The following is an 18,143-nucleotide window of genomic DNA, read 5'->3' on the forward strand; positions in this document are numbered from 1 at the left end:
GCCAGCTGAGTGACCGGGGACATACGTCTGAGACTCCATGATGACAGTGGTCACTCTGCCTCAAATCAAACTACACATCACAGTCCAGACCCACCTTCCTCCCAACCCCACCTGAGTCCTCCTTCCATTACTGTGGATAACCTTCAACTGGCGGCAGCCTCATTTCCATAAACTTGGGCTTGCGTCAGCAGAGAGAGAGCACGGAAGTGGGACCACAAGACCCAGGTCCAAGTCTAACTGCACTGACCAGCCAGGTGCCTACGGGTGAGCCACCAAAGCCCTCAGAGCTGCAGTTTCCCCGCTTAGGGAACAGGTGGAAGCCCAGCCTTCTCACAGGGGTGACACAAAAGACAAATACAATCAAGTACCACAATATACGTGAGAGGGTTTCGCAGGTTGTAAAAAAACGGTTCAAATCTGAAAGATGATCACCATTATTCCTAAAAGAACTAGCAGTGAGGAAAAGCCTATGCTGAAAACTCTGAGTGAGTCTCCTTTGAATCTGGTTGAGGTCTTTATTAGGGAAAGGGCAGAAGAATAGGAGCATAGTTTCTCTAGTCAGCAGCCCACTGGCCAGCATGGTCATCTGGTCTACCTGTGCTGCGCTCAGGGTGTGGCTTCCCTTGGGCTTTTCCCATGAGATCCTTTGTGTGTATAAAGCCCTCTCATTAGTGAATTCCCGCCTGAATATTTTTGAAAGCCAGATCCCTGCCAGATGCCTGTGATCCAAGGTGACTGAACAGATAGGGTCTCTCCCTTCATGGCATCACAGCCTAATGGCAGCGGCAGACATTTATCTACTAAGCACCCATGGTACAATTAGATGTCACGATGTGTGTTATAAAGGAAGCATTCGGGACATGGCGAGAGTTGAACAGGGGCCTGATGCAATTCTGGAGGTCCAGGGCAGCTTTTCCGAGGAAGGGCTATTCAGGCTTAGATCTGAAGGATGACCTGAATTTGGGGAGAAGCGTGGGGCAGGAAGAGGGATGGAGGGCCAGAGAAAGGCATGTTATGAAGGTCATGAGGACAAAGGAGCAGATCAGTCAGGAGCTGAAAGAAGCCAGGGTGCTGGGGGCAGAGCCTGAGGTGGGGGGGGGGCAGGTGTGGGGGGCAGGCCCAGGCCACATTCCCCGCCGGGCTGCTCCACTGGTTATCCTAAAGAGCTCAGGGAGCCGTTGAAGAGTTTTGAGACTGTGGGAGAATGTGACTGAGTCAGATGTGTGTTCTTAAAAGGTCATTTCAGCAGGGATTTGGAGACCAGACAGGAGGCACCCAGGATAGATTTTAGCTAGTTAGAGGGTGAGCCCCGTGGTGCAGGCGAGAGGCAGGTCAGCCTGAAATCAAGCAGAGCCAGGGAGATGGGCGGAGTGGAGCTGGGTGCTGTTTCAGAGCCAGATAGGACCTGCCAATGGGCTGGATGTGGATGGGCAAAGGAAAGGGGAGAGCGGACAATGATCCCCCATTGATGGCACCCAGAGCTGGTGTGCAGTGGTACCATTGGCAAACACTGGAGGAGAACGAGGCAAGCGGGGGTGGGAAGGAGTGGAGATCTGGAAGCAGAATCCCCAGTCTGGCTTCAGATGGGCCAAGTCTGAGGTTTCCTGGGACATACAACTTGGTCAGCTAGGCAGGTCGAGACGAGGATGCGGACCTGAGATGAAAAGATGCGGACTAGAGATCTGGGTGTCCTCTGCATGTGCAGAGTAACAGAAGTCTTTCCTGTGGTCGAGATGGCCCAGGGACAGAGCAGCCAGTCAGAGTGGAAGGATTTCAACCGGACCCAAAGGTAACACCAACATTTGAGGCTGGTGAAGGGAAGGGGGAGTCGGCGGAGAGGACCTAGAGAAGCCAGAGAAGCTTGGGGATGGAGTCAGAGAAGACCTGGGAAAAGAAAGCATCCAACAGGAGTGGAGGATGCTTCTGAGAACCAAGAACCGTTCCCTGGCTCGTTCCCTGGCTTGGGAGCTGGAGAGCCGTTCAGCAGCAGTCGGGGAGGAAGCTAGACGGGAGCAGGGCTGAGGAGAGAGTGGGCGAGCGAGCAGGAGGGAGCCGGGAGCCAACTCTTGCAAGACATTTGGCCTGAGAGGAGAACACAGCCTGGGTGGTGGCAGCAGTCGGGCTTGTGGAAGGGTTTTGTTGTTTTGCTTTGTTGAAGCTGGGAGAAGCCTGAGCCTCGTGGAGGACTGTTCTCGAGAAGGCGAGGATAGGAGAGGTGGCAAAGCTCTGACCTGCGGTGACAAGGCTGCTGCCTGGGCTGAGCAGGAGCGGGGGAGGAGGGCACTGGCGCAGAGGCAGGTGCGTCTCAGGGTTCGGTGGGGACGCTGGGAAGTTCTGCCCGCAGACTTCTGTTTCTTTGTGAAGTGGGAGGGGAGGTCCTCAGCTGAGAGCAAGGATGCGGGTGGAGGTTTGGGGAGGAAGGTGTGAAACAGTGAGGAGTCAGGAGAGGGAGGGAACCAGGGAATGCGACAGGAACACCAGGCACTTTTGAAGAACAAGTTGGGTTGGGGATGGTGAGTTTTAGAAGTACCCATCTGCCTCCCCGTGTGTGGTGTTGTGTGTGTGTGTGGTGTTGTGTGTGTGTGTGGTGTTGTGTGTGTGTGTGTGTCCAGCAAGTTCAGCCACCTGGCTGCAAGCAAAAGCAGCAGCTAGAATGATTAACACAGGGCTGGGACAATAAAAGGTCAGAGCGTCAGGAGAGTCCAGGATAACGGCAGGAGGATGCCTAAAATGATGGACCACGGACTCTACTGGACTCAGAGCAGAAAAGACAGAGGAAGGCAATGCAGAGGCGCCAGTGAGCCAAAGGTCCCAAGGAAGTGAAAGAACAGTGGTGCGTGAGGCTTTGGTTAAGCAAAGTGGGAGACTGGGGGGTGGCGCCAGAAAGCAGGGCCCTCCACCCTGTGATTTTCAGGTGATGCCAAATGTGTGGCCTTGGGAGTGAGAAGCTGAGGTGGGGAAGCCAGGAAAAGAGCTGTGTCCTCAAGTCACTGATGTCACGGTGACAGCCGGACCTGGAATGGGGAGGGCCTCACTGATGAGGAGGGTGGCTGGTGAGGAGGAGGACGCGGGGACCATGTGGTCCAGTTCTACGTCTGTTAGAGAAGTGGCATTCCCTCCCCAGGAAGCAGGCTCTCCAGGGTGAAAGATCAGGAGAGATGGTGGAAGGAGGAGGTTTGAGACGAGGTCACAGATTAGCACAAGGCCAGAGGTCAGAAGTTTTATATGGAGTCCCAGTGGTGCTGAGAGGCTGTGTGAGCTCAGGGGAGTCCTTCCCCCTCCTTGAAGCTGAAGGTTCTCATGGATAAAAAGGCAGAGCTTCACAGTCAATGCTAGTGAACTGTAGATGGGTTCCAGGTGTGCCCAGGTGTAGACGGGTTGGTTCAAGGTGTGCCCAAGTGTAGATGAGTTCCAGGTGTGCCTAGATAATGACCCCCCCGCCCCATCAGGCGGAGTTCCTGGGCCCGTATCACGGTGCACAGGATCTATGATGTGAACAGAGCTGGGGAGCACAACGGGCCCATCACTGCCCAGGTACCCAGCCATCGCTGAAATTCCCTTAGTGTGTCTCTGGTGCGCCATATTGGAGGAGGCTTCGAGGAGGCTCAAAGAAGAACACTCTGCTGCAGGCAGGAGTCCATCTGCTGGCAGAGCTGGGAGCCAAGTTTCCTTCCTCCCCCTGCTCACCCTGCTCCCTTCCAGCACCAGCAGAAGGAGCTGTGAGGTGCTCAGATGCCCAGGTTAGAGCAGGTGCACCCAGTTTCTCTTTCAGCTGGTGGTTGAATGGTCCTTGGTGGCCCTCTCAAGCCTCAGAAGCATGAAGGTGGAGGAGAGATCACCCACCAGCTCCTTTATCTTCTTCATCCAGCCTTGAACATAGACTCACCCCTTCTGAGGAGCTGGGTAGCATATGTATCTTGCTGCACACAACCAAGAGAAAGCCTTCACGAGGCAGATCTTTTTCTGGGGGGCAGTCACTTCTCAAAAAGTCATGGAAGCTGGGGGTCATGGTGCATGCCTGTAATCCCAGCACCCTGGGAGGCTGGGGTAGGAGGATCCCAAGTTTGAGGCCAGTGTCAGCAACTTAGCAAGAACGTAGGCAACTTAGCAAGACCCTGTCTCAAAATGAAAAATATAAAGGGCTGGGGATGTAGCTCAGTGGCAAAGCCCCCCTGGGTTTAATTCCCAATCCAAAAAAAAAAAAAAAAGTACCAGCCCTCCTGGAAGATGCTATATGCCCAGAGAATGCACAGGCCACCTAATCTTACCCTAATCATGAAACACCACAGAAGACCCAGCACCTGGCCCAGTACTTTGCACACAGTAGATGCTCAATAAATGTTTACAGACTAAATGAAGATGATTCTCAAATGTTCAACAAAGAATATCCCACAAAGTCCACCAGAATTCCTTAAATTATCAATCACGTTGCTCCTGTTTATTTGGGTAGATAATTAAAAGTCTCCTTTCAACATTCTCTAACATTTATCGGGGCTTACTCTGCGCCAAGCATTTCACAGGTGTGAGCTGCATATGCCAATCCCATTTATTGTTTTGTTGTGGTTTCTGTGATTGCTGCGGACTGAACCCAGAACCCAGAGCTTGGCCCAGGCTAGGCAAGCACTCTGCCCCTGAGCTCCGTCCTGTTGAGCCAATATTAGAGATAAGCAAACTGAGGCTCAAAGAAAGGTGAAGAGATACGTCCAAGGCCAGAGAACTGGGGAGCCGGGGCCACAGGATTCTAACCCAGACGGATCCAACTTTAAGGACAGTGCTCTTCTCAGCACACCGGCTGCCTCCCGTAAGTGCACAGACAGAGAGTGGCACTGGAGTGACAAATCGGAGAGGGAGACAGAGAAGTCGTGCCCTGGGGAAGCGGTATTGAGGTCAGGTAAGCTTTGGCAAGCAGAAGTGGAGAAGGGTCAGGCCTCCGCTCATCTCGCCCCTTTGATGGCTTGCCTGGCTCCCCCTCCTGCACCCGCACCCTCTGGCCTTTCATACTGCTGTCCTCCTTGTTTCTCTGAGTGTCTGAGAGGCCTAGAAACAGCAAGAACCTTTCTGGAAGACACACTGTCCTGACTTCTCTCTCCATGGGGCAAACCCCTGGACCCAAAAGGGACCCTTGTTCTCAGAGCTCAGGGATCAGGCAGGAGAGTGATGGAAGACATGAGCTGTCTGACCTGCCACCACTGAACGTGACTGTCAGCTCCCTGGGGCCTGCCCAAGTCTGTGTGACAGGTGAGCAGCTGTACGCCTCATCTGTCTGTCCATCTGTTTTCCTCGCAGGGGTCTGGAAAGAGCCGATGCTGCTCAGAGAGGGGAGGCCCTGGTCCGGAGGCAGCTGCCTTCCTTGGGATATTACTCAGCAGGGATGAGGAAGGGTGGGGCCTCTTTCTCCTGCCAACCCTGGAGGCCCCTCCCCAACGCAAGGGCCCCTCCCTGCCTCCCCTCCCCTCCTCCCGGTTCCCCCAGCTCTGCCTGCCAAGCTCTGCAAATTACCACACATGCCAATAAGTCATTAGAAACCAGAACGGCAAATGTGGGGTTGCCATGGAGACTGACACCAGGCGCTGGCAGCCCTGGGGGCCGGCCAGTGGCTCAGGTGTGCCGTGGGGAGAGCCAGGAAGACCAAAAACGCTTCATAGAGGGGAGATAATGACGCGCTGTCCTGGGGCTGATTTCAGGCAGGCGCAGGCTCTGCTGCCTATTTCCCTGTCCTCCCCTGCTGTCCCTAGGCCCTGTTCTGCCCACCTGCAGCTCTCCAGGGTGGGGAATGCTGCACAGGCTGCAGGAAGCAGGTGCTGCCTGCTCAGTCAGCTGGGTCTCTGCCCAGAGGAGGTGGCTGTGATAAAGCCCAGCTGGGGACCAGCCCCAGGGCAAGGAGAGCTGACAGCGCTAAGCAACCTGGGCTGGTTGCCTCCCCTTGGAGGATACTGAGGCCCAGGGAGAGGCTGAGGGCTGAGTTCGGGCAGTGCTGTCCCCCACCTTCCTGAGCTGAAACTCACTTTGCTTCTGTTCAGTGCTTGCTGTGGCGCCCGGCCTCTGCAGGTAAACACACACGCTGAAGATGAACAAGTGGAGGAGAGAATGTGGGTGAGCATCCAGGATCTCCAGCAGAAAGAAACAGGCCCTGGACTGGAGTCCCAGCTTGTCCACTACCTCACTGTGACCCCCAGCAAGCCAGTTCACTCTGGGCCTGAGTTCGTTGTCTGCAAACCATGGAGGCTGTATTTCAGACACAGTATTTTCCAAACTAGGTTCTTCAGAATTGCCCAGGGTCTTTGGGAGGTCAGAAGAAAGTCCAGTGGGGCTCTGGTCCACCTGCTCTGCTTTTGCCTGTATTGAAATCCTCATGGCTGCGAGAACAAATTGCCACAAATTTAGTGGCTTAAGACAACGATAATCTACCATAGATCTGGAAGTCAGAAGACTGACATGGGTGTCGCAGTCAGGTGTCAGCAGGCTGCCGTCCTTTCTGGGGGCCGCAGGGGAGGAGTCCCTTTCCCTGCCTTTTCCAGCTTCCAGGGGCTTCCACGTTCCTTGGCTCATGGCCCCTTCCCTCCTCAAAGCCAGCACCGGCCGGACAAGTCCTCCTCTCTGGCTTGACTCTGACACTGACTTCTGCCTCTCTCTTCCAGAGGACCCTTGTGATTACACTGGCCCACGAGGATACCCAAGATAACCGCCTGTCTGCAGGTCAAACAACCACCGCAGCCCTCCACCCCCACCCACAGGGTAACGCAACCTATCTGCAGGTTCCAGGGATTGGCGACGTAGGAGGGCCGTTGTTCTGCCTACCACACATACACTTTTGTTTTGAGACAGTGGATCCATTTCTATAAGCATTTGAAAGCCACATGACCCAAAGACTCTGTGGCCTCAGTTCTAAAGTGCCACAACCTAGGCTCCTCTTCTCCATTCTCCTAGGGGGTCTCTGCGAGGAAACACAGAGGCCAACTGGGGTCTGCACATCAAGTGTGAAGGCTGGCAACTTAGGCTATCTTGGTGTCACCAGAAAAGGGGTCTCCAGGGAGGAACAAATGAGGACTGTCTTAGGGAATCTCCCTAGCTCAGCTCCTTCCTCTCCATTTCATATGCACCCCTATATTCAGATTGCCCTGAAATCATCTCTTCTTGTTTTGATTTCCAGATACGTTCAGATGAAGTGGTGTGTGTGTGTGTCTGGGGGAGACCAACCTTTCACGTGACTGAATCACACTCCCAGGCTGGGTGCTGAGGCACTCAGTCGCAGAAATGTGGCAGAGATTTCCCCACCCTTCTTGGGTTCAACCGAAGGTGCCTGGTGCATGGGTGTGTCTTGCTACAACCCCATGGGTGGAGTTAACGCTCACCTGTTCCTTTGTAATATATCCTATTTGGGATAGAATGTTCCATGGAAGTGCCTTGTGTGTGTCCCCTTCTCTTACTGTGCCCTTGGGTGTGGTCTACCTAGATGTCAGTCAACCTGCTGACAGTGGACATCATGAAACCTGACCCCTTGCCTCATTTGAATAGCTTCTCCTCAATAAAAGGGGTTAGCGCGTGCTCTCTTTCTCTCTTTCTGCGGACCCTTAAGGTCAGAGGAGCCGTCACAGTGACCCCAAAGAAAAAGGTATTTGTCTCTTATGTGGTCATTTCGTGCAGCCCAAGTAGCCCACTTCCCCTGGAGTGACCTCTGAGCGTTTTAGTTGAGAACGAAACCCGGTATGTGTCCTTGCACACTTTACCTGGTGCAGAAGGCACCTTAACTTCGCAATCTCGAACATACCATCCTTTCTTCCTCGTACCTCGACCTTCAACACTCTTTCCCAGATCCATCCAGAAGATTCCTCAGATTGTTTATAACGTTCCAGAAATAGCACCCAAGTTCAGAATGCACAGGTCTTAAGAGTCTTCCCACTGGCTCCTTTCTGGGCCCACCGTGATCAGCTCCAGCACTTGGATGTGGAAATGCCTCCTCCTCACCCTGGGGTGGTAGTGTCTCCTGCACACCATCCATCCAGCAGAACCTCCGTTCTCACTGCAAGATGCTTCCTGTCAAGGACCCATGGGACTGCATAACCACACTCTCAGAAGAAAGGCGCCCTGGGTATTAATCACGGCCCTGGTGTTTTATGATTTTATGCAAATGACTCGCCCTCTCTCAGCCCTCTTTTTTTTTTTTTTCCCTCAGTATAAACTGGCAGCTCATTCCCGTCCCTACTTCTACCGTACGTCCCAGGGGATCCCGGAAAAGAAATGTGTGGCGGCAGGGGAGAGCCATTCTCTGGAGGAGCGGCCCTGGGGAAATTGAGGAGAAGAGGAACTAACATTTATTGAGCTTCTACTTTGTAGCAGGCACTTTGCACAGATTAGCTCGTTTAATGTGGTGGTTGAAAACCAGGGCTCTGGAGTCAGAAAAATTCAGGATTGAATTCTGGCTCTGCCACAGGCTGCTTGCATGTGGCCCCAGGGCAAATTACGTCAGGCTTCCAGTTTTAGTGTCCTCAACTGCACAATGGGGGGAAAGAGTGTCTACTTCACAGTCTTATGTGGATTCAACGAGATAAATGCAGTAAAGCCTTCCACGTCTCACAAACACTCACAAATGTTAGCTATTATTATTAACAGCCCTGTGAAGAGGGTGTTAATAACCCGGATTTATAGATGAGGAAACTGAGGTTCAGAGAGGCTAAGAAAATGCCCAAGGGCGTGTGGTTCGAGAGTAACCCAGCTCCATCTGACTCCATGTGCTCTGGATCATGGAAGGACAGGAGCCTTGGACTCTGCCCTGCAGAGCCCAGGAGTACCACTAGAACAGAGCCACAAGCCCTCCTTTCTCAGGCTCCTGAGGGGCGCCCTGGTGGAGAGGGCCACTGATGAGTGGCAATGGTTCTGCTCACTTGACCCTTGGCTTCTGCTCTTTGGCTGGGGTCTGGGGAGGGGTGCATCTCCATGTGGGTCTCAGAGGCTGCAGGCACCCCAATGGATCCCCCTCACTCCACTCAGGCCATCTCTCTCCACACATCAGTGGTGAGCTCACCGATGCTCCAGGAACAGGACACACCCCTCCCGGGAGGAAGCTGGCTGGCTCCCTTTGACATGATTTGATTTCCAGTTCACTTACATGAAACTCACGGCAACAGATGGGAATGACCTACCAGACAGGAACCTGGGCTGCGGGAGGAAGGGAGAAGAGGAGCTGGCTGCAGACCTCGTGGGAAACCAGAGCCCAGGGGATTGCAGAGAGCCAGGAGGACATTGGTGGGCCAAGGGCGTGGCTGCAAGGTGGGAGATCCTGGGTGCCAGTCTATGCACATGAAGGGAGAGCTGGCCCAGGACCCGTTCAGAGAAAGAGAGACCAGAGACTGGTCAGCCCTGGGAAGGAGAGGGCAAGCACACGGGGGTGGATGGGTGGTGGGCTTCGGGCCACAGACAGCTGCTTTCCTGGCGCTTTGAGGGATTAGAGAGGACATCAGAAACCCAGATGGTGGAGAAGGGACTGCTTCTGAGACCACAGCCCCCACCGGGGGAGCTGATGTGTTTGGGCCTTTCACCCCCCACACCCAGATGGCTGCCCTCTTTCCCTCCCACCCCCACGAGCCCCGAGTTCCTGCAAGAATCCTTCCCCGCCTGCAGGATAGAACCTCGCCCCGTTTTCCAGGCCCAAATCCGCAGCACCTCCCGGAGGAAGCGTTCCCTCTATCCTCCCACACAGCGCTCGCAGTTCTGATAACATTTATAGTCTAAATCACACAGTTTAGCACTCGGTTTTAAATACTGTCTGGTATTATTCCCTCATTATTTCTTGCGAGCATGAGTTGTGCCTTCCCAACCCATCTGCAGCTTTCCCGACCCACAGAGACTGGGTCTTCTGCTTCCTTATGTCCTCCCCAGACCCACAGCCTGCTCCTCAGGGACAAGGCTCAACAAACACTTGGGTATGCACAGATTGACTGAAATAGCTTCAGCGACCGGAGGGTCCAGTGGGTCAGAATGAGCGCTAGCTAGCTGCTGAGCAGCTGGAATGAATGACCCAACCTTGGGGCTTTCAAAATCAGAGTGTGTCACCCCATGCTCCCAACTCTGCAAAGCCTCTTTCTCAGAGGAGAAAACAGACTCCTCACCCAGCTGCAGAGCCCTCCTCTCTCTGGCCTCCTTGTTATTCTCTGGCCCCAGAGAGACAGGAGTGTCTCTCTGCTCTCCGGCAGCCTCCCTTAGCCTGGCCTCCCCCATGCCCTTCGCCCAGCCAGCCTGCCTCTCAGCCTCTGCACCTGCAGCTCCCTCTGCCTGGGTGACCTTGCTGCCCCTCATCTTTACTCAAATGTCACCTTCTCAGCAAGCCCCTGCGGCCACCTGTGCAAATCCACAACCTCGCATCTCCGAACACGTGCTCTTGGTTTTTCCTTCCTGTCTGTATTTTTCTTTGGGTCCCTTGGCACTCTAATATGCTATTTGCTTTGTAAGTTTACTTAACTGTATCCCCGGAAAATAAAGTAAAAGTTCCTTAAGGGCAGAGATCTCTGGTTGTTCCCTACCGCCTATGCCCCAGGGCCAGGTACAGAGGCTTAATGAATAATCCCTAATAAAAAGACTCCAGGCCCACCCTGTGTCTGCGGCTGTGCTCAGAGCCATGGCTGTGCTTGGAGCCAGGCAGCACGATTCTTCAGGACCCTTAGGTTGTGGGGTCCACCCTTCCGTCCCTGGGCCACTCTGGGAAACACCTTCTGAAGCTCAGGGCCCTCCTCTCACTGGGAGGTTTGTTCAGAAGTAGAAGCCACAGAAGAGCAGTGACAGCCAGGCAGGTAAAGTGTCAAGACCTCCTTGTTCCCTTCCTTCTATGCAGCTTTTAATTTTCCGCTGCCCTCGGTGGTCATCCCACCCTCTGGGCATCCCCACGTCTGCGCTCCCAGGCCAAAGACAGATGCCTTCAGCTCAGCTCTGAGCACTCGGTGTGAGAACGCTTTTAGGAGGAACATCGCCATTCCTGCTTTTCTTCTCTCTTCCTCCTTTTTCTTTTCCCTGGAAGCATCCCAGACAGACCCACTTTTCCAGGGGGACCCAAGCTGGCTGCGTTAACAATCGCTGTCCCCTTCTTCCATATGCTTTGGCCCCAAAGGAGCTGCCTTGGGAGACGTTGTAAATAAAACAATTGTACTTGCTCTTCCCAAGACAGGCGAACCCTCCTTGTTAGAGGCGCCCCACAGACAGCTCGGATCCCAGGGCTTCACGGTCTCCCTCCATCTCATCTGGGATCTCTGTCCTATTCTCCCGGTTCCCAGCAAGTCACCCTGCCAGGTCCCATTGCATGTCCATAGGGACCAGCTCTTCTGTCCTGCTTCTCTGAGGCCCCTGAGGCACTTGGCTGAGACAGAAGTGACTAGCAGATCTTAGAGGAGCAGGAGGAGGAAGGGGGTCAGGGAGACTTTCTTGGAAGATCCCTCAAAGAGGCAAAGCAGACCCTGGCTTGGACACCCTTGGCAAAGGGCACCAGTTCCTGTAGAGAGCTAGAGGAACTGGCTAGATGCCTCCAGATCACCTCAAGGCCCAAGGAGCACTGGATTCCAGGGGAGGGGTGTAAGCAAAGGGCTGGATCCCTCCCTTGGCTTCTTTTCTAGTTACCTGTCCTTGAGCAAGTCTGAGTCTTGGTGTCTTTGCCATAACAGGATCATCTACCTGTCTAGTCGGGGTATTTGAGGGTATAGTGGGGTAATGCAGGTAAAGCTCTCAGCATGGTGCCTGGCACAGCGTAAGTGCTCTGTGAATGCCAGGTGCTATAATCTGTGTCATTACGAGGTGAGAGGTGGCAGCTGAGAAGCCGTTCTTGCCCCAGGAAGCTTCTTTCTGCTCTTCATCCTGAAACTCACTTCAAGTCCATCAAATGCTGAGCAGCAGGGCAGGTGTGGGTAGAGGGCACATACAGGGACAAACTGGGTCCCCAACCCAACCCGGCTAAACTCAACCTAAAAGGTAGCTCTCTCAGGCCAGGACATCTCCTGGGTCCCCAGAAAGTGCCAGAAACCAGAGGACAAGGCTGGGGCAGCTCTGGATGTGGGGCCATCTGTGCAGGGATGGCTTAGAATATGTAGGAGGCCAAGGTCATGCCACCAATCCCAGCAGGTCTGCACCGGAGACCTCTGCCCAGAGGCTGCTTTAGACCCAGGGCGTGGGGCTGCTCTGGGTGGCTTGCAAGCCCCACTGGAAGCCTAGCTCTCAGAACTGGGAACAAAGAGGCTGAGAGGACTGGTCATCAGAGTTAGTGATGTCCATAAAGACAACACATACACACCACGGTGCCCTTCCCTCCACATTTCCTGTGGCCTAGATACCCTCCGCGCCTGTATCCCAGGCCTACCCCTCTGCCTGGCTGATTCCTTTTTAAGCCTTGGCCCAAATGCCATGTCCTGCAGTAAGTTTTTTCTGTCTGGAAACATAGATAGCCACCTCTGCTCTCTCCTGTACTACAGCTCCCCCACCTAACGAAAGCAACAGCCATAATAATACTTATACAGCACTTGCTAAGTGCCAGAGGCTGTTCCGAGCTCCCTACATGTATTCCCTCATTTAATCCTCATAAGGACTCTAGGAAGCATTACGAACTACTATTATCTCATTTAGAGATGAGGAAACTGAGGCACAGGGAAATTAGATGACTTTCCTGAGGGCTCCCAACTGTAAGCATGAACTCCAGCAGTGTGGCTCCAAAATCTATACCCTGTCTATGAACTCCTTAAGGGTAAAGCAACATCTTATTTGTCTCTTTGTTCCTAGCAATGTGCTCAGCACACAGTAGGCACTTAGGGAGGAAGATGGACCGATAGAATAAGAATGGCCCGAATAAGGCTAACTCAGTGCAATTTCAGGCCCTGAGCTGCAGAGACACCAAGGCCCCCTGGGGAAGTGTCAGGTAAAGGCATCCTTACTGTCTTAGTGAGCCAGCCACAAGTGCTGTGGTGTCCTGGACGATGTGTCTTTTTGCATGTCTGGTTTCTGTTTCTCGGTTACCTTCAACCTTTTGTCTTCCTCCCCTCTGTGTCTTGATCACTCTTCCCATTTCCTGCCCCATTCCCGCCCTTGACCATTGACCATGCCTTCCCTGTGGTCCTTGCAGGTTTGAAAGTTTCTGTCCCCAGCCTTTGCCTAGGAGTTTTCATAGAGTCCAGGCTTGCCCGAGGAGGCTGAGGACATAAGTGACACTGACTCTTTAGAATGGTCACGGACCAAGCTCCTAAACTCCAGCCCTGAACGGAAACAATTTTCCAGCACTCTACCCTAGATGCAGGTGGGGGTGGGGAGGGTGGCTGCTGGCCACAGCTTGTCGCACATCTGCAGAATCTCAGAGAGATTCCCTGTCCTCCCTGCCTCCTCTCCAGGGTCCCAACTCTTCTAATGCCTTCCCTGACCACTTGAAAAGGCTTATTCACATGACCATTCAGCAAATGCATGTCGAGTCTGGTATTTTAAGTGGGGAGAGAAGAAGGCACACTCCTGAAAAGTTAGAGTGAAATGTGAGCTTCCATAAAACTGTATAAGTCATGGACATGGTAGGGGCCAAATGGACTGCAGAGAATCAGCAATTTTGAAATGGAGACTTATATGACCCAGGGCAAGTCGTTTGTCCTCTTATTTCCCTCAGCTAGAAAACTGAGGATGACAGTGCAGGCTTTAGGAGGCGATTATAAGGACTGAATGGAAAATAAATACATATATATATATATATATTGTAAAGCTCTTAACAGAATGGTGCATAGTAGGTGCTCAATACACAATAATCATTGCTTCCTTCCTCTGTCTGAAACACCAGCCTTCTATTCAGCCCTAGATCCCCATATGCACATGAGACATGAACTAATCCATCCTTTCATATCAGAAATGTTGACTTGAGCAGTGCCTGGTATATGGTAAGGAGTTGGGACTCACACGTTAGGGGTCATTTAGTGTTATGATGATGATTCACTAGGGTTGTTTATACTCCCCAACCCCCCCCACACACACACACACACAAACCAGATCTTTGAAAGAACCTGGTGGGCACAGAACTAATCAGCTGGGGCCAGGGATATGCAGCTGCCAGGCCTGCCAGCCTGGGCTGTTCCATACAGAGGATGCAGCAGAGCCCAGAGTGCGTGCGATCCTGCGGTCAGGATGTGCAGGAGCCACACGGGGCTGGCTTATGGTTTAAGCTGCAGTGTACAGAAAGAGAGGGGCAAAGGTGGAGACCTGGAAGAGAGGGAGAGAGATGTCTGGAGGAGAAGCATAAGGAGAAGAGTAAAGAACACAGGAGGGAGAGAGGAGGAGAAGGGAGGCTCGGGTGAGACAGAGGGTGAGAGAGGAAAGCTGTTGTCCCGGCTTGGCTGGAACGCACCTCAGATCTCTGAGTTCTCCCTCTCCCTCTCTGTATGGGGGAAGGTATGGATTTGGGGATGCTTCTAGGTGCTAGACCCTGGGCAGACCTCAATATCTGAAGCACTGAAGTCTTTCATTCCATCCTTTTCAAATGGTGAAGTCCCATCCCAGGCCCAGTGGGGGCCCTAGATGAGGAGGAGACAGTCTGAGTCCACTCTGGGGAGGAAGATGGCTCAGGAGGCTCTAACCCCTGAGCTCTTCGCCTTCTGTTTGCACACAGCGGCACCTGGCCAGGAAAGTGGGTCAAGCCATCCACATGTGACTTTGTGGTAGCAACAGGACCCACAGGCAAGGGGGTGTCCATGCCCTGTACCCAGCCAGGTCCACCCCTTCTCTAGTTTTCAAAGAGAACTTTAAGGAGCAGTGGGCAATGGGAGGAGACCCTGGCCGTGTCAATCATGGCGAGAACACTGGGCCAAAACCCCTCCCTGGCTGGCCAGGCAGTGGAGCATGGAGCCTGTCATTGTCCCGGGTGAATGAAGAGACCTAGATCTTCCCTCCCCCATCCTCTCAATGATAGTGACCAAGCTGGCAGGGAGCCACCTCTACTGCCCAGACCTGGAGAGGCTGTTCCCTCCACTCCCCCACCTCCTGGGGTCTTCACGCAGAGGGGCTGCCTGCCCAGCTCTGGCAACCCGCGCTGTGCCCAGCCCACCCCCTCCAACCCTGCCAGGCGCCCAATTAGAAGCTGCGTTGGCTCCAACAGATGGGAGCTGCGGCAGCCTGAGGAACAGAGCACAAAGCCCAGCTGACATTTTCCTTCCTGTTCCTTTGGTGGGGGAGGAAGGACAGGGATAGAGGGGAACATAGCAACACCCCTAGGGCCCACCCCTGGGATGTAGCTCTCCCCACTTCTCAGCGTCTCAGTGCAGCCTCGAACGGAGCCTCAGTTCCCCCTCACCCAGCCACTCCTTGCTTCTCGCTGGCTGGCCAGCCAGTGCCTGCGCCGCCCTTCGCCATGCCAGCAGGACAGACGGCCCACCTGTGGCTGGCCAACCTATCCTGTCTCCCGGGTGCTGCGGTGGGCTCAGAGTTACCCCAGCGTTTCCGCCGCTTCCCGCTCCCAGCGCCCTCACGCTGAGCCCAGAGCCGGCCCATCCCCCATCCCAAATGTCCCATCCCAGGCAGCGATCAGACCCCAGCCGGCCGGCCTGGGAGGAGGCAGGCTCCTGGTGCCTGATACTTCGGACCGACGCAAGGCCAGCTTGTCCCTCCGCACGAACACCCGAGCTCCAAGGAAGGGAAAGTCCCTGAGGCTTCTGGAGCGCTTCCACCCTGCTGGTCCGCCCGTCACGCCCTCCCTAACCTTTCTGGCACCCCTGGGCTCCTCGACATCTCCTGGGCCCCCGCTCTACCCAGCAACAGTTTCGCGGAGGTTCCGGCCTCTCCGGGCTGATTCAGGCCCAGACCCCTCCCCCGCCGCCCGGTCCAGCCGGTGCAGCCGGCCACCCTTTGCATTCTCCAGCTCTCCTTCCCTCTCCCCCCGGGCCGCCTTCTCCAGGTCACCAGCTCCTCTGCAGGCATTCTGCTGAAGGCAGCGGCCCGCCCCTGCCCCCGGTCCCCCGACTCGGGTTAGGCGGAGCCGCGGGGCCGCGGGGGCAGGGGCTGGGAGTCCCGAGACTGCTGCTCCCGCCGCATCCCCCGCAGCCACGCCGTCGGCCTCTGGGTCCAGTACACCGCGGCCGCGGCGGCGCTCCCCGGGTGAGCCCCGGAGCCGCATACTCACCCCGCAGGCGCCGTCCGCCGTCCGCCGTCCGCCGCCCGTGGCGCGGCGCTCTGATCGCCTCCGGCCGGGGCTGGGCTGGGGGGACGCTGCTCCGCGCCCTCCCGCCGCGCGCGCCGCCGCACAGACGGGGGAGGCTGGGGGGGGGGCGCCTTCACCAACGTGGACTTATCTTGGGAGTGGTTGTGGGGCCAAGCCGACGCGGATGATGGCAGAATCACAATCTGTCTCCACCCGCTGCCCGGGGCTGGCGGGCGAGGGCCGGGCGCTCCCGGTGCGCGCCTCGCGTCTGCAAGTGCACGGAGCAGGCCCTCCGGCGCCCCTCCTCCCGCTTCTCGCTCGCCCTCCTCACTCGCTTCTCCGCCGCTCTCCCAACCTCCCCAGCCCACTCCGGTCGCCTCCTCCCAGTCTGCATGCCACGCCAACCCCCTCCAGTCCCGCTGCCATTTTAACTCCTGAGTGGCCGGAGGCCCCTTCTGCCTAACACGCACGCACCCCAGAGGAAGGAGCTGGGTGGGGCCGGTGCTGAAGCTGAAGCCGGAGACGTCCTTGTGCATTTAGACGCAAGGCTTGGCTGCGAGAGGGAGAAGGGGCATTGCCCCCGAGTCTGAAGGGAGAAGCGAATGGCTTTTCTGATTCTTCCTCTGACCCTCTTGCAAAAGCCAGGAGGACAGATGGGATATTCAGGAGGTTTTAGAGGACAGGTGGTGCAGCTGTCCCAAAGTTAACTGTAGACTACGGAATGTGGGTGGGTTAGAATGCACCTGTGGCCATAGGCACCCCTGGAATAGGATAGCAGGAGTTCTCCTGCCTTTCCTCTATTGCCTCCTGAGCTGGGCAGCTCTGTCATTCTGGAAGATCACATCCTGGTGCTCAATAAAGGAGGTCAGTCTCAGTAAGTCTGAAGTAGGGACTGGCAGGCCAGCTAGGGGGTTGGTTGTGGGGTTTTGCACCCTGCAAGCTGAACATCATGAAGCCCATCTGTGCAGAAAGTAGGTGCTGGGCTGCTGCCTGGTGGCTTGGAAAATTTGGGTCACTGCCACTAGTGGGGCTTTAGAGTATGGTTTTCCTGCAGGGACAAAGACTTCTGGCTCAGGTCTTTGAGGGGCATTCAGCCTGTGCCACTCAAAATGGACACTCAGGAGGTCAGCTTCCTGACAGTCTACACATTATTGATGGGCTTGACCAGGCAGGGCCTGTAGATCCAACAATGGGGGAGGTGGAAACCAAAGTGTGAGGAGCCTGCAGGGAGCTGCATCCCAGGGCTGCCTTCTTTTACCCAGTGCTTGAGCTTTGTCCCCCTGTCTAAACCCGGACCCAGCCTTCTGGCCCTGTCTTTTCCAAAGGCACCATGACAGTCCTTGCCATGCTTGGAGACTTTGTGAAGTAGGCCCAAGGTCTTTGCCTTCCTTATGCACAGAGGTTTGCAACTTCATAATAAGCACATATTAAGTTCTCATTGAACCACCCCCAAGTTCCCACCCTCCACCCCTGCTGCCTGGAGTAATGGCCTCAAGGAGCTGAGAGGGACAAGCTGCAACTACCAAGAACAAAATTTAACATTTCAAGGCAATGGAAGTGCCATAGAAATACAGGAAGAAAATGCCATATGGGCTCCGGTTATTCACAGAGGACTTTATGGAGCAGCTGAGCTTCCAACTGAGCCCAGCTAGAGGAATAGGATTTGAGCTGGTAGAGAAAATGGGGACCAGCAAGGCAGGAAAGTGGACATGCAGAGTAGAATGGGTTGTCTGGAAGGTAGGGAGCAAGGGAAGACATTTAGGGAGGTATGATGAGATCTCTTTCCACAGATCTCTCATCTTACCCCGAGTTGACTTACGACCCCATTTAACAGACCAGAGAATGGAGGTTCAGAGGGTTTAAGGAAGTAGCCCAGTCTTCAGGCAGAACTTGAGCCCTCACCTTGCAGTGCTCTTGTGATGCTACCTTGGATATGTAGAGTGGGATTCCCTGAAGAGGGGCCGAGGTCCCAGCAGTGTAACTGTGGCCTGCAGCCCAGTGCAGCACTGGTGAA

The 18,143-nt window shown here is 54.8% G+C and overlaps 1 protein-coding gene across 1 annotated transcript in view; it reads right to left on the minus strand.

Annotated features, from left to right (window-relative positions):
* Positions 1–16,614, minus strand: part of Lrrn2 (leucine rich repeat neuronal 2) — a 63,660-nt gene extending 47,046 nt beyond the window's left edge. Inside the window, exon 1 of the mRNA XM_078022661.1 lies at positions 16,112–16,614. The gene's annotated coding sequence lies outside the window, so the exon portion shown is untranslated. The remainder of the gene's footprint in view (positions 1–16,111) is intronic.
* Positions 16,615–18,143: the final 1,529 nt, after the last annotated feature.

The sequence above is a fragment of the Ictidomys tridecemlineatus genome, chromosome 10 (genome assembly GCF_052094955.1).
Source record: "Ictidomys tridecemlineatus isolate mIctTri1 chromosome 10, mIctTri1.hap1, whole genome shotgun sequence".
Lineage (NCBI taxonomy): Eukaryota > Metazoa > Chordata > Mammalia > Rodentia > Sciuridae > Ictidomys > Ictidomys tridecemlineatus.